Here is a 12,469-nt window from a genome sequence, read left to right on the forward strand (position 1 = left end):
TATGCCTGCTTTTTACCGAAAATGTCTATATTCTGGAGTGGAATACCCTAGTTGGACACGTGTGCAACATGTGCAAAAAAAGTTAAATGTTTACAGTCATTGTGAGAAATGAAATTTTAGATATTGAATCTCATAATTCGGTTTCCAGTCAGCAGTGCTATAGATGAAACTTGTGAGCTAAGGTTTGAGCCTGGATTGTGACTATAAATTTCACCCCACAGTGTTGACTAAAGAGACGTGGGCTAACATGCAAGAGTGTTTTGGATGGCTTTCAGTTTTCTCTACAGCTGTGTATAATACCCTCCAGATGTCTACTTGTTTCCTAGTCATCGTCTGTAATCATAAGGGCAAACAATGAATGAATTCTCACTATTAATCCCAGATATTATTCGAGATACATAGTTATTTCTCCTTGTTTTGTTGACATTGCAGTAATTTCTGTCTTGACTTGTTTATTTCCTCTTTAAAACCTACATTCATCTTTATTGTAATCCGGCACGCACGACCCCTTTTTGCACGATAGGTTTACAACTTTCTTTTTTAAACTAGAAAAGGCACTTTACTCAGAGTCTCTGCCTTTGTTTTGTGTTTCAATGTTGTTTTCACAAGGCATGTAAAGCATGATAAGCAATTTAATTATATACGTCTGTATGCTTTTTGTAAGCATACTGTGATGCCATGAAGGGCTGAGTCCTTGAAGGGCATTACTTGCCCCAAGGCCTTTTACAGTTTTAAGAAGTTTTCCCCTACCCAAGTTGGGTGACTGAGCGTTCAGAAGAGGCTGGATGCTGCAATTACTGGAGCAGGGATCAGCTGTTCACCCGCTACAGCCCACATAAATAGAGCGCCAAACGAGAGAGGGGAGAAGCCAGAATAAGAACGATGCAGGATCTATCTATTAGCTTCTGCTATTGCACAGGCTGATACACTACTAAGCCAGCCTCAGGGCTGCAGATTCAAGCCACTTGGCTGCATTACAAGCCTTTGGGCTGAAGACAGGCTCTGGTTATACTGCACCAGCCACGCTAACACAGCATACACTGCTGATTCACTATTACAGCCTCAGGGCTGAGGATTTCAGCCACTCGGTTATCAAGCACGCCTTCAGGCTGAAGACAAGCATCTCTGCTAACCACCTTGGCTGCCTAGCCTAGAGTATCACCCACCTCTGTTGCTGTGCTGGATATACTGTAGTGCCAGTAATGTAAATAGTTTCATTTAAATAAACAACTGTTTGACTTGTGTGTGGAGTGTGTCTTTGGTCAGGGACCCACCTAGAATCTCTGCTCAGGAAGTGAACTGCCCCCCCATGGAATCACAAAACATAGATACAGTATGTGATTCTTTTTTTTTATAATGGCTCAATATAAATAATTTTTTAGTAACTGATGGTCAGGAAATTTACAGAGGTTTTTAGTTCTGTCTGAGTGAAAGAGAACAAAGTATGACTCGAGAAGCAGCAGAGAAAACTTCAGTGGGATAATGATTTCCTGATAGATTGATTCAGAGTTGTGTGTTCTGAGTTACTGGAGATGAAAAAGAGATTATAAATTGTGAAGGAGGGAGGCAAGTGTTCCTCAGATAAATACTGTGAATGCTTAAACGGCAAGCAAAGAAAAAAATCAATGTTTTCACGTCCTCCTTAAAGTGATTGAGAATAAATAAATGACTAGGGGCCTCCTGTAGGACATTCAAAGGCATATTTTGTATTTAAAGATGTTTCATATGTCAATTTTGATTATTTTATTTTATCCTGTTCTTAAAAGTCTGCCAAAACTTTCATTATGGGAATCATTGGTATTGCACAGCTTTTGGCAAAACTTTTAACCTTTATTTATATAAGTCAGGCTGGTTTTAAGAAAACACATTCTGAGTCAAACACTACTTAAAACTCAGTTTTTGTAACTATGCAAACCATAGCCGTTGTTCATTCAAAAGTGTGTATTTATGGGTTGCATTTTTTTTACATTTTAACTCTGTTTTTCATTTGTCATTTTCATGTTCCTGTGCGTTAAAATATATATTTAGTGGTAAAATATGTACAAAATTCTTTTCACAGTCCATTTCCTTTGCCTTTTATAAGCTGCTGAAAAGAGGTGTACTGTACTGTATATGCAGGTAGTTATCCCTGAAAGCTTGCTGTTCCATTCCGGTCTTTGTACTAACTGTTCAGACCAGACACATTAAGTCAGGAAATTAATGGCTTGTCCTTTTAAAAGAACCACTTTGGGAAAATATCACAAGCTAATGTCAACTGTGACCATATGATGGGTATCAATACATTAGAACCCAAAAAAGAATTCACCGCATTTTTTTAGAAGCACTGCCTATGTCTGCCAAATTTGTATGCAGGGATGATGAAATGTCCACTCCTTCTTCTTTGCAGTCTTAGTTAAACTTTGTAATATTCGTTTGGGATTGTTTACGGACTGCAATTCTCAAGTCTTCAAGTTATGCTTTATGATTTGGACTTTGCTCCATCTATTTTCCCCTGAATCGTGACAAACTCCTCAGTCCTTAGTGACGAGAAGCAGACCCATAATATAAAGCTACTTTCACTGTAGCATGGGACATGACAGCAGGGATGATGTTGACTGGGTGATGCATTGTGTTGGGTTTTGAACCAGGCATATTCTTTACCTTTAGACCAAAAAGTTCCAAATTTGTTTTGTCTGACCACAGAACCTTCTGCCACATGTTTGTAGTATCACATACACACTTTGTTGCAAACTCCTTGCAGCATCTGAAATGGGTTTAGCCCTCATTCCCACTAGATTTTTGGAGAAAACAGGATATTGATGACTTAAGGAAATTTTCTCCCATCTCAGTCATTGAACTCTGTAGTCTTTTCAAAGTCACTGTTCCTTCACAGTGGTATCCCTAACCTGTGACCTCCTTTTCCAGCTGCTCAGAATGGAAGAACAGCTGCCTAGATCTAGGCCATAAATAGGTGTTACAATACACCTTTGACTTAATAATAATCAACTTCACTATGCTCAAAAGGACATTAGTTGTCTTTTATTTTTTTAACACCGTTCTCCTATCTGTGCCTCTCTGCAACTTTACCTTTTAGTTGTTTTATTTAAATCTTCTTTGGCTTCATGGCTGAATTGTTGCTTTATATTTACTGCCTGACAGCAGACATTACAGAGACAGGTGTATCATATACGTTATGATAAATACTATTACAAGTCTATGTGCGTGTCTCTGTCTGTGTGTGCCACTGATGTCCTGTCCAGGGTGTTTCCTTCCTTGTGCCTGTTTCTTGCTTGGATAGGGTCCCCCATGACCCTGAAATGGATAAAGTGGTTAGAAAATGGATGGATGGATGTACACGTACATATGTGGTCAGTCTGTAGTGTAAGACTGAGAGTTGCAGTTTGATATTCTTTAGTACATTGGAGTATATATACCATTTGTGAATAATCACTTGAAAGTGCTGCCAAGACTAGAATTCCAGCCCAAACAGTGAGCAGACTGTCTCGACTGTATTGGATATCCTCAACGACATTCACGTATCAGAATACAGTGTCTTGCCCTGTCGGTCCCCACCTGTTCATGAAACCCTGTAGAATGATCAATAAATTGTCTTCCTCAGGCATGCTTGCTATAGTTTCTCGTGGTTGAATAATAAATTAATTTATTTGGTTGATGTTTTTATCCAAAACAACTTACATTTGTACACATTTCCTGTATACAGCTGAAAGGGAAATATCTGCCTTACACATACAATGGGAGTGCACATACGGGATCTGAACCTTCTATTTAGTCCAGCGCTCTAGCTCCCACTCAGTGCTGCTCCATGTATGCCTTCCACTTTTGGGAAAAAAAGTGTATTCTTCTTAAAATTGTTTCAGTAAACAGTATTATAATAATTGGGTTGTATGGTGTATATTACCTCTGATGCTGCGGATGTATATAAAAACAGTATTTAGGCAGTATGGTGACACAGTGCTTGGCCCTGCTTAGTCCTGAATTCGATTCCAGCTCTGACTCTTGTTTGTATGGAGCGCTCTCCTTACCTACAAAGATTTTCTCTGGGTACTCCAGCTTCCTAAGCATCTTCTCTCCCAAAGGCATGTTGGATAGGTTTGATGAGCTCATTTTAAATTGTCCCTCTTTGGGTCAACAGAACAAGGCATCACACCTCATTACTCTGTCCTGTCATGAGTGACTCCGGTACCTTTCTGCCCTGTGCTCAGAATCAAGAGCAGGTTGCAGAGACAGACAAGTTGGTAAATATATAAATAAAACACCTATATATCTTGACCACACGCATACAGGTCAATTTAGCAAAGCAGTTCCATGCATCTGAAATGTGTAATGTGTGTACTGTATATTGAGTGTGTGTGATTAGACAGGAATAACTGTAGTAACAATATCTTCCTAAGTCTGCCGGCTGAACTGTAATGCACTGGGGAAATGACTGGTTTCCACAACACAATATATGGAAAGTATTGCCCTGTTGCCAGGCAGTGGTAGATGTAATGTTGTATTATTAGTATCCGTTAAGTTATTTTGTAGCTTTGACTTACTATTTCCATTATACTGTAAATGTTATTTGTCCTTTTGCTTAATAGTCTACATCATGCCAAAAAGCATGCCACTGTTTGTGTGCTATGAGTGTGTGATCTAAGTATAATTAACACTGATGTAAATTAAATGAACCCCTCTACCACCACCCACTTTCCTTTAATGTCCACTACCATAAATAAGTAATAAGGGAGCTTTGCAAACATTATGTGAATTACAGTTCACAATTTCCTTCCCCTGAATTAAAGCAGCCTAACCATTAATGTTAATCTTATAAAACAGGAGGATTATTAACTCGGTGCAGGTTTTATTATCCCCAGTTCCCCGGCAGGAATCAATGTTATTGGCAGATTGCAGGGCTGTTCTCTTGACAAATCAAGTTGTTGGCTGAGGCGTGAAGTGTAAGATTGTGATCGGCTTGGCGTGACATTGTGATTCATGGATAGTATATTGCAGCAGGAAAATGGGGATTTATGCTTCACATCCACTCTGAATTCCTTATAGAGATAACCAGATCATTCTGTGCAGTCAGAGGAGCCCAGACACGGGACCCAGGGACCAGCCATTCTTCGAGCAGTTTTTTTAATCTGACCAGGGAACGTTTTTAAATGTTTCTCCTACACTGTGCACGAAGATATATTGTATACATACTTTACATATGTTTTAACCTCCTTTAAGGACATTTCAATTAAATTACATGATGATTCTACCTGTGGTTTTACAGTAGGTACTATAACAATTTCAGAACATGACACAAGCCTTCTATTTTAGCACATGATATCACTTATTAACAATTGAAATAAAGGAGAATGCATAATGCGGTCTTGTGGGCTTTAGCAGGTGATGAAATGTGCTAGTGTCTAGTGCATCTTTGTCAAAAAAAAAACTCCGAAACAAAACTTGTTTTTGTAATGACTTTTGACAGACGTTTTATATTAAAATGTCCCATAGAATTTAGTGTTTCCTGGGAGAGTTTTTTTAGTAAAAAAGTGGATCCTTTTTTGTATCGAGCACAGTGGGCATCTGCTGTGCAAGAGCATCGATTTCTCTCGCAGAACTCAGCGCAGTGCCCTCGCCAGCATGCAAGATCAGAACTTTTTTCTAGTGTGGAGCCTGGGAATATTGTTTAAGCTGTTTTCGCTATGTTTTCCATGTATTTTATGTAACTGTTTTATGAAACAGCAAAGTGTATCAGTGTATCAGTGAAACTTTTACAGATAGCATAAATGTTTTGTAAAGGCACTTTGTGTCTCAGCTTGGAGATGCAGAGTTTCAGCTGAGAAGCCTGTTCCTCCTCTGTGGAGGACTCAGGGAGGTGTGAGCAGGAATATGAAGCAAAGGGGCGGAGAAGGAGAACACAAGAAATAGGATATGAGAATGGGTAGGGGAGGGGGAAAGGGACTTTAGGTGCTAAGAAAGTAAACTGGGCAATGAATTCCAGGGAAATGTGAAAGGCAGCACGCTGTAAATGAACAGAGAGATTTGGAAAGAAATCAGTCAGTTGTTGAGACTTGGGGGAAGGTGTAAGCCTGGTTTATCATGTGGCTTCTGATGCCCTTCTGGCGGGGGAGTCTTTGTATCACTGTGAAAAGGAGCAGTCAGAAAGGTCAACGTAATCGTGGCCGGGAGACGTAAAATGGGGAAGTATTGGCTAAATGAGGTCATGGAGCTCCACAGCTCTGCCGTGTAAAGAAAGTAAGAAAGGTTACAAACGAGAAGAGGCCATTTGGCCCATCTAACTTATTTTGTAATTAGTACCTACTAGGTCCAAGAATCTCATCCAGCCATTTCCAATTAGAAGCCAGAGGGTATCAGCTACAGCAACATGGCTGGGTAGAGTTTTCCACACCACTTCACACCACTTCACATTTGGGCAAAGAATTCTTTCTTGTTCCTGGTTTTAAATGCACATTCCTTGAAATGGTTTTCCCGTCTGCTTCCTGCTTCCATGTTCAGTAAATGACAGAGCAGCTTCTACGGGAGATGCAAAAATTGACATTGTGAGACAAACGTGAAGTGATCTAGAAATAACTTGCGGGGCCATGTACAAATGTGTACTGGATGTGAATATTTATGGGAATGCCTCCTGGGAAAGATGTTCCAATTGACCTTTGTCAATTCCTATATCCTTTCTATTTCTAATGTTATCAAATACAACTTTTCCTTATTACAGAATTACTAAATGAATCATTTATTCAAATAGTGATTTAATTCATTAAAAAAGATTTTAGAGAAATAGTGTGTTATTTATCATGAGCTAAGGGACTGGTCAATACCGGGCCCTGTTAATTAGACTTTAGCAGCAGCAGTAAATGAGTTTGGGAAATAGAGTTTCCTCAAATAGCTACAAGAGATTTTAATGGATTTTTGAAGCACAACCCTTTAAGTCTTTCCTGTTTTATTCTTCTAAGAGATGTAATAGACAAAGAGAATAATTCTATTGTTCCACATGCAAAGAAAGCAATTTTGTGTGTGTGTTATGTATGATGTTTACATCTATAAAACTATCTGGAACAATATTTTTCAAGGATGTCTTTGTGCCACTTCAGTGACTGGGGAAATTGAACTAGATTTATCAAGGATTCTGTTGCAAAGAGTGGTTTGTAGGATTTAATTTGGAAGGAAAATCAGATATGTCTGAAACCAGTACCCTTAACCTTTCAGAGTAGTCAATAATACATTTTGAATGTAAGAAATACAATTTCCCTTCATAAAATATGCTACAGATTACACTACATAAAGGCATTGATAAATTGATGCTTTTCAGTCAACAAGTAAGTTTGATAAATTATGTGGTATGGCTATATTTATTACTATCCAAACTCAATGCGTTGATGTATGTGTATTTTATTCCATAAATCTGTGGTAATTAGCTGTTAACATTTTGTTTTGACAACAGCAATTAAAGTCTCTTTTCACAACACTCCTTTGATATTAAAAAGGACTAAAACTGGCTTCAGCTTGTCAAGAGCACCCTGCTGTGTTTACTTGTGCTATAGAACAGACCTGTGATCTTGCAGTTGAAGGTTTTCACTTCACTTTCATTTGACCTTCCTGGGAACGAGTGTTAGAGCCATAGAGAGTAGCTTGTGCTGGGAAAGGAATGTAATTTAAAAAAAACACAGTGTTGGCACAGGAGTAGTTTTAGTGTTCTGTTATTTCCTGCTGGTGTAAGCGTGACAATGTATAGAGAATGTCCTTTCTCAGTGCGTGACTTTTACGAATGAGTCACAGACATGGGGTTCCCCGCTTCCCTTTCTGCAAAGTCAGAAAAAAAGGGGGCTCAGCTTGAGACCTGTAGTCCAGATGTCACCAGCTGCAGGAGAGGGCTCCAGTGGCATGTGGCCTTGAGTTGGCCCAGGAGCGCCCCCTGCTGTTTCACAGGTGAACGCGATTTCCCAGGAGAACGCAAGAGTTGCATCACTCCTGTTATCGATGTTGAATCTCCTGTGGTCACAGCAGGATGGTCCTGGGTAACCGTGGACAACCCAAAAACCCCTGTGGTAATATGGGGGATACAGAAGTAAAAAATAATGTTTTAAAGTAAATACAGTAACATTGTATTCCAGCTGTTTTCTTGGAGACTTGTTTGAAAAATCCAAACAAAAGCTATTTATTTAACTTTTTATAGATCTCAGAATGCATATTCAGTGTTGTGTTTTTTTGGGACAGGTTGACATGATGTCATCATAGGCACATTCAGGTTATAGACAGAGAAACAGGAGCACCACATTCTTTAGACTCTCTGTGCTCTGCTGGCTTTTTGAACTAACCTGGCTGTGTTCCAGTCTTGTGGGTTTTGTTGTAATTTAATATTTAATAAAACCATTTAAAGTGACATGTTGCCTCTATATCACCCATAAATAAAAAGATAGCAAAGGAGCAGCTAGTAAATTCACAAAGGGCCTTTGTCATGTAACACCTAAGAAATATCTATCATACCACTGTGAAGCATCATTTTGTTAACCATTTAATAACCAAGATCATTTTCCTACATTGTAATGATGTTAATAATAGAGCCATAAATATTTTACAAATTCTAGCTTGCTCCCTATCCAGTGTACATCTTCATCTAATCGAATATAGTTTTTCATGTATTTGAAATATACATTACATTTAATGGCTATTCTGAGATAATTAAATATTAAAAATGATTGATCCTTATAAACAATGGGCGTTTACTGTGTGTTCTTCCTGTATTGGGCATTTCATTATCATCGATAACTTTGAACCTTTAGTCTTCCACATTCTATGGCAGAAAGAGATCAGTCTGAAATCTGTTAAAAAGAGTGAATGATAATGTTACAGCTCTTCCTAAAAAGTAGGTTCAGAAAGCAGTTTCCTCATTTTTGCTAAGAGAGCACTGATTTGGGCATAGCTCCTTTTGCTTCAGCACCTTATTATTTAAGAAGGTTGGGGGGGGGGGGGGTCTGATTAGAATGTGCAAATTGAAAAGGCATTTATAAGAAATAACTGGGTAAGCAATCTTCAGACATTCAAACTTCAATACAAGATCTCTGAGGTTCATCAAGAAAGTCGTGAAACATCCTTACTGTTGTATTTAAATTATTCACCCAGCACTAAATAAACCTTATCACCAGACTTCTTTAGCCTTTCATCAGGTCCTGAGCATCCTAAAAGGAGCAATGTCCACATTTCCACATTCACAGATAAAAACTAAAGATCAGGTTCAGATCAGAACCACAGCAGTTCACTGGACCAGAGACCAACCTAGTTTCCATAGCATTAAGCAAACTAGAGAGTTTACATTAATAATAACATGTATATGACACATTCCAAAGGATCCCAAATCTTTTAATACGGAGACACATCTGTAGTACGCACTCACCTGGGTGTAGCAGCAGTGTGCAGCAGATCAGGCAAAGCGCTGAGAAATTACTTTAGAATGGCCCGATTGTACAAGGACTTTTAGCCAGGTCATCAGGGTTAAGACCCTGTTGTGGGATCTTTAATGATTAAGCAGTAATGTTCTTGGTTAACATCTTATCAAAAGGACAGCACATCATCAAGAACAGTGTCCCCAGTCATTGTACTGGGCAATTGGTTTGGAAGGTCTGGTCCAGTGGGAAGAGTGCTACCTACTGGTTCATCAACACAACATGCAGCAGCAACTTGGATTCCTTGGAGGTCTCTTGTCTTATTACCATCCAGCCTTGCTAAGCTTCAGAGAGCTAACAAGAACACTACAGCCAACAATGGCACGCTTTTGTCATTTTCTCCTTCTACCTTCCCAACATGCACATGTGACAGGGCTGTATGGCACTAAGCTGCACGCACATACTGTGTACACACCCACATGGACTCTCTTCTCCAACACAGATTCCATGCTGGGACCTAGCAGGGCAACTAACACTGAGATTAAAGTCATACTCTCATCTATGACACACACTCAAGTGGCACTTTAAAGCAGTTAAGGTGTATTCTTGGCCAGTGTATCATGGAAACACCAGCTCCTACTGTGGTCCCAGAGAGCTACAGAGTTTTTCTCCACATTAAATTTCAGTTACTCACTTCAACCAGTTATTGACTTAATTCTGGGGTCCTCAATCCTGTAGACACACCAGCCCTCCAGGCCCAGGATTGAGGATCCCTAATTTAATCAGTCAAGATTAATGTCATCTTTAGTCTTTAACTGAAGTCACCTATAAAACTGAAGAATACGGGCTCTAGAGAACAAGCATTGGAGACACTTGTTCCGTCTGATTCAATTGAAATTGTCCTAACTACAAGTGAAAATAAATACAAACAAGGTAGCAAGTAAATGCTCCCTACAGCATCTCAAGACAAGGGAAGAAAAACATATTGCAAATCTACTATAAATTCCACACTGTATGAACTCTAATTCTTATGCAAGAGGCAGTCTAATAGGTAAACATTAAGCAGGTGCCACAGTAACAAGGATGGTTGTGCTATTGGTCTGATCTGAGGAATTGGTCACCAGACTGCATCAGCACAGGCAATAGAACATCGCTGGGATGAACCTGAATGGCATACTAATCAGGGACACTGTTATTGTCTCTGCATCTGCTGCATGAACTTAATGACCGTACGAAAATCCATCCACAGAGGCCAGCTTCCAGGACTGTGTGGAGTCTATTATGTCAGTACGGTAAAAATAAAAAATAGAGAAAATGATCTCTCTGTCTGATATCACACAAAACAGCTAGAAGATTTACTTCTAATGGATAATCTAATGTTTAGATAGTTTAAGCATGTACAGTACATAAAAGAGTATGCATTGTATGCTCCATGTTTTCAGTGTCCTTTTTTTAAAAAGCATTTTTCCTTTAGACAATCTCATATCCTTTGCTTGTAAAGGTGCCCGCAGCTGATCCTAAAACAAGCCTTTGTTTACTGTTTTCCAGATGACCATCTGAGAACAGATTTCACCTGTTCCTTGGAGACTGTCTTGCACTTGAGGGACACAGGAAACCACTGGTAAACAACCTGCTTCATTACTGTGTACCCCTGGTTAGTTTGTCAGCAGTGACACAAGCAGCATGTACAGGGGCACACGGTCCTCACAAACTACAGGGGTGGTGATGCCATATCAGTCTGTGTCAGGTGTGTTCAGTACTTATAGTGTACAAAACTAAAACACCTACTGCCTATCGGCATCATTCAAATCTAATTTTCATCTCTTTTTATACATTCATATCAACACTTTTTTCCCCTGACCTACAGTATTATTACTTGTTACTGGATTATTTGATTATTGCCACCTCTCAAAAAACTTTTTTTCTCAAAAAGAAGGCCTTTAGAGAATTTTAATTTTAGAGCCCATAGGTTTCAACTCATCATTTAATTCTAGAATACCTCATTTCCTGAAAGTGCTATTTGTAGTTCAATCTTTTCTTCTATTACTTGTATTATTTGCAGGAACATTAATGCTATTATTAATGTCCTTTTGGTTAAAAATAACAACAACAACAAATTGTGATTAGCCTCAGTTAGAGGCACGTAAAGTAGGATGGTAAGGCCACGTTGTGAAAGTAGGCATGTCTTGTGCAGTTTTGGAGGTTTCTGAGGTTTGGGAAACTATAGCACATCTGTTGCTTGTCACGGTAGATTGCACATGTCTGCAGACTCAATCTGTTATGACCTGTGTGTAACCACAGATGTACTGTCATGCTGGAATATTCCTAGAAACCCTGTCATGCCAAGCAGGAAGCCCCAAGAGACACTGTGGGCGGACACATTCAGGGTCAGACCAGTGCCACTGCTTCATTCTAGTGTGGCCGTTGTGGAGTCGCACTAGGTTTTCTTGTTTTCCACAATGTTTTGCAGGCATCCAGGCCATCACTCAAAAAGGTTGTGCTGTAGCAGATTACCTGTCATGCTCCTTATATTTGCATGAGGTGAAAATGAAGGGACATTCTCTTATTTACATTCCCTAACGTTTTGTAGAGCCAATATGAGTATAACTGCCTTCCTTCCTCTAATGCTGTTTTGTGTCTAAAAAGGCTCATTCATGTGACAAAATGGTCCAAGCTTCAATATTCTCTAATGTAATGGAAATGTGCAATGGCAAATTCATGCGTTAGATTTATCAAAGTAGCGTTTCTCTGAACATAGGCTATTATTTATAGTCAAGGCGTGACTTTAAGCAGAAAAAGAGAAGCTAATAAAAAAAGCTCTTAATCACATAATACTCTGAGGTTTTTTAGAAAGAACATACAACACAGAAACAGCTTGATTTAGCAGAATTATGGTTATAGAGATTCATATTAAATATACTGCTCTGTGCTTACTAGTTCTTTAAGCTACCATCCACTCTTATCATTTCTCAAAATTAAACTTTCTATTTTCTATGCAAAACATATGGTAATATATTTTAAATCATGCAGATTATTCACTTCAGAATATTAACAATTCCTGAGCTGAACAGAGGTTTGCCCTGTATTGATCGTTACAG

General features: G+C 39.0%; 1 long non-coding RNA gene across 1 annotated transcript in view; it reads left to right on the plus strand.

Annotated features, from left to right (window-relative positions):
- The window catches only part of LOC148658990 (uncharacterized), a 160,336-nt gene extending 149,246 nt beyond the window's left edge, over positions 1 to 11,090 (plus strand). The window contains exon 4 of the long non-coding RNA XR_015940280.1: positions 10,920 to 11,090. This is a non-coding gene — a long non-coding RNA (uncharacterized LOC148658990). The remainder of the gene's footprint in view (positions 1 to 10,919) is intronic.
- The last annotated feature ends 1,379 nt before the right edge of the window (positions 11,091 to 12,469 follow it).

The sequence above is a fragment of the Lepisosteus platostomus genome, chromosome 7 (assembly GCF_059453375.1).
Source record: "Lepisosteus platostomus isolate fLepPlt1 chromosome 7, fLepPlt1.hap1, whole genome shotgun sequence".
NCBI classification, from domain to species: domain Eukaryota; kingdom Metazoa; phylum Chordata; class Actinopteri; order Semionotiformes; family Lepisosteidae; genus Lepisosteus; species Lepisosteus platostomus.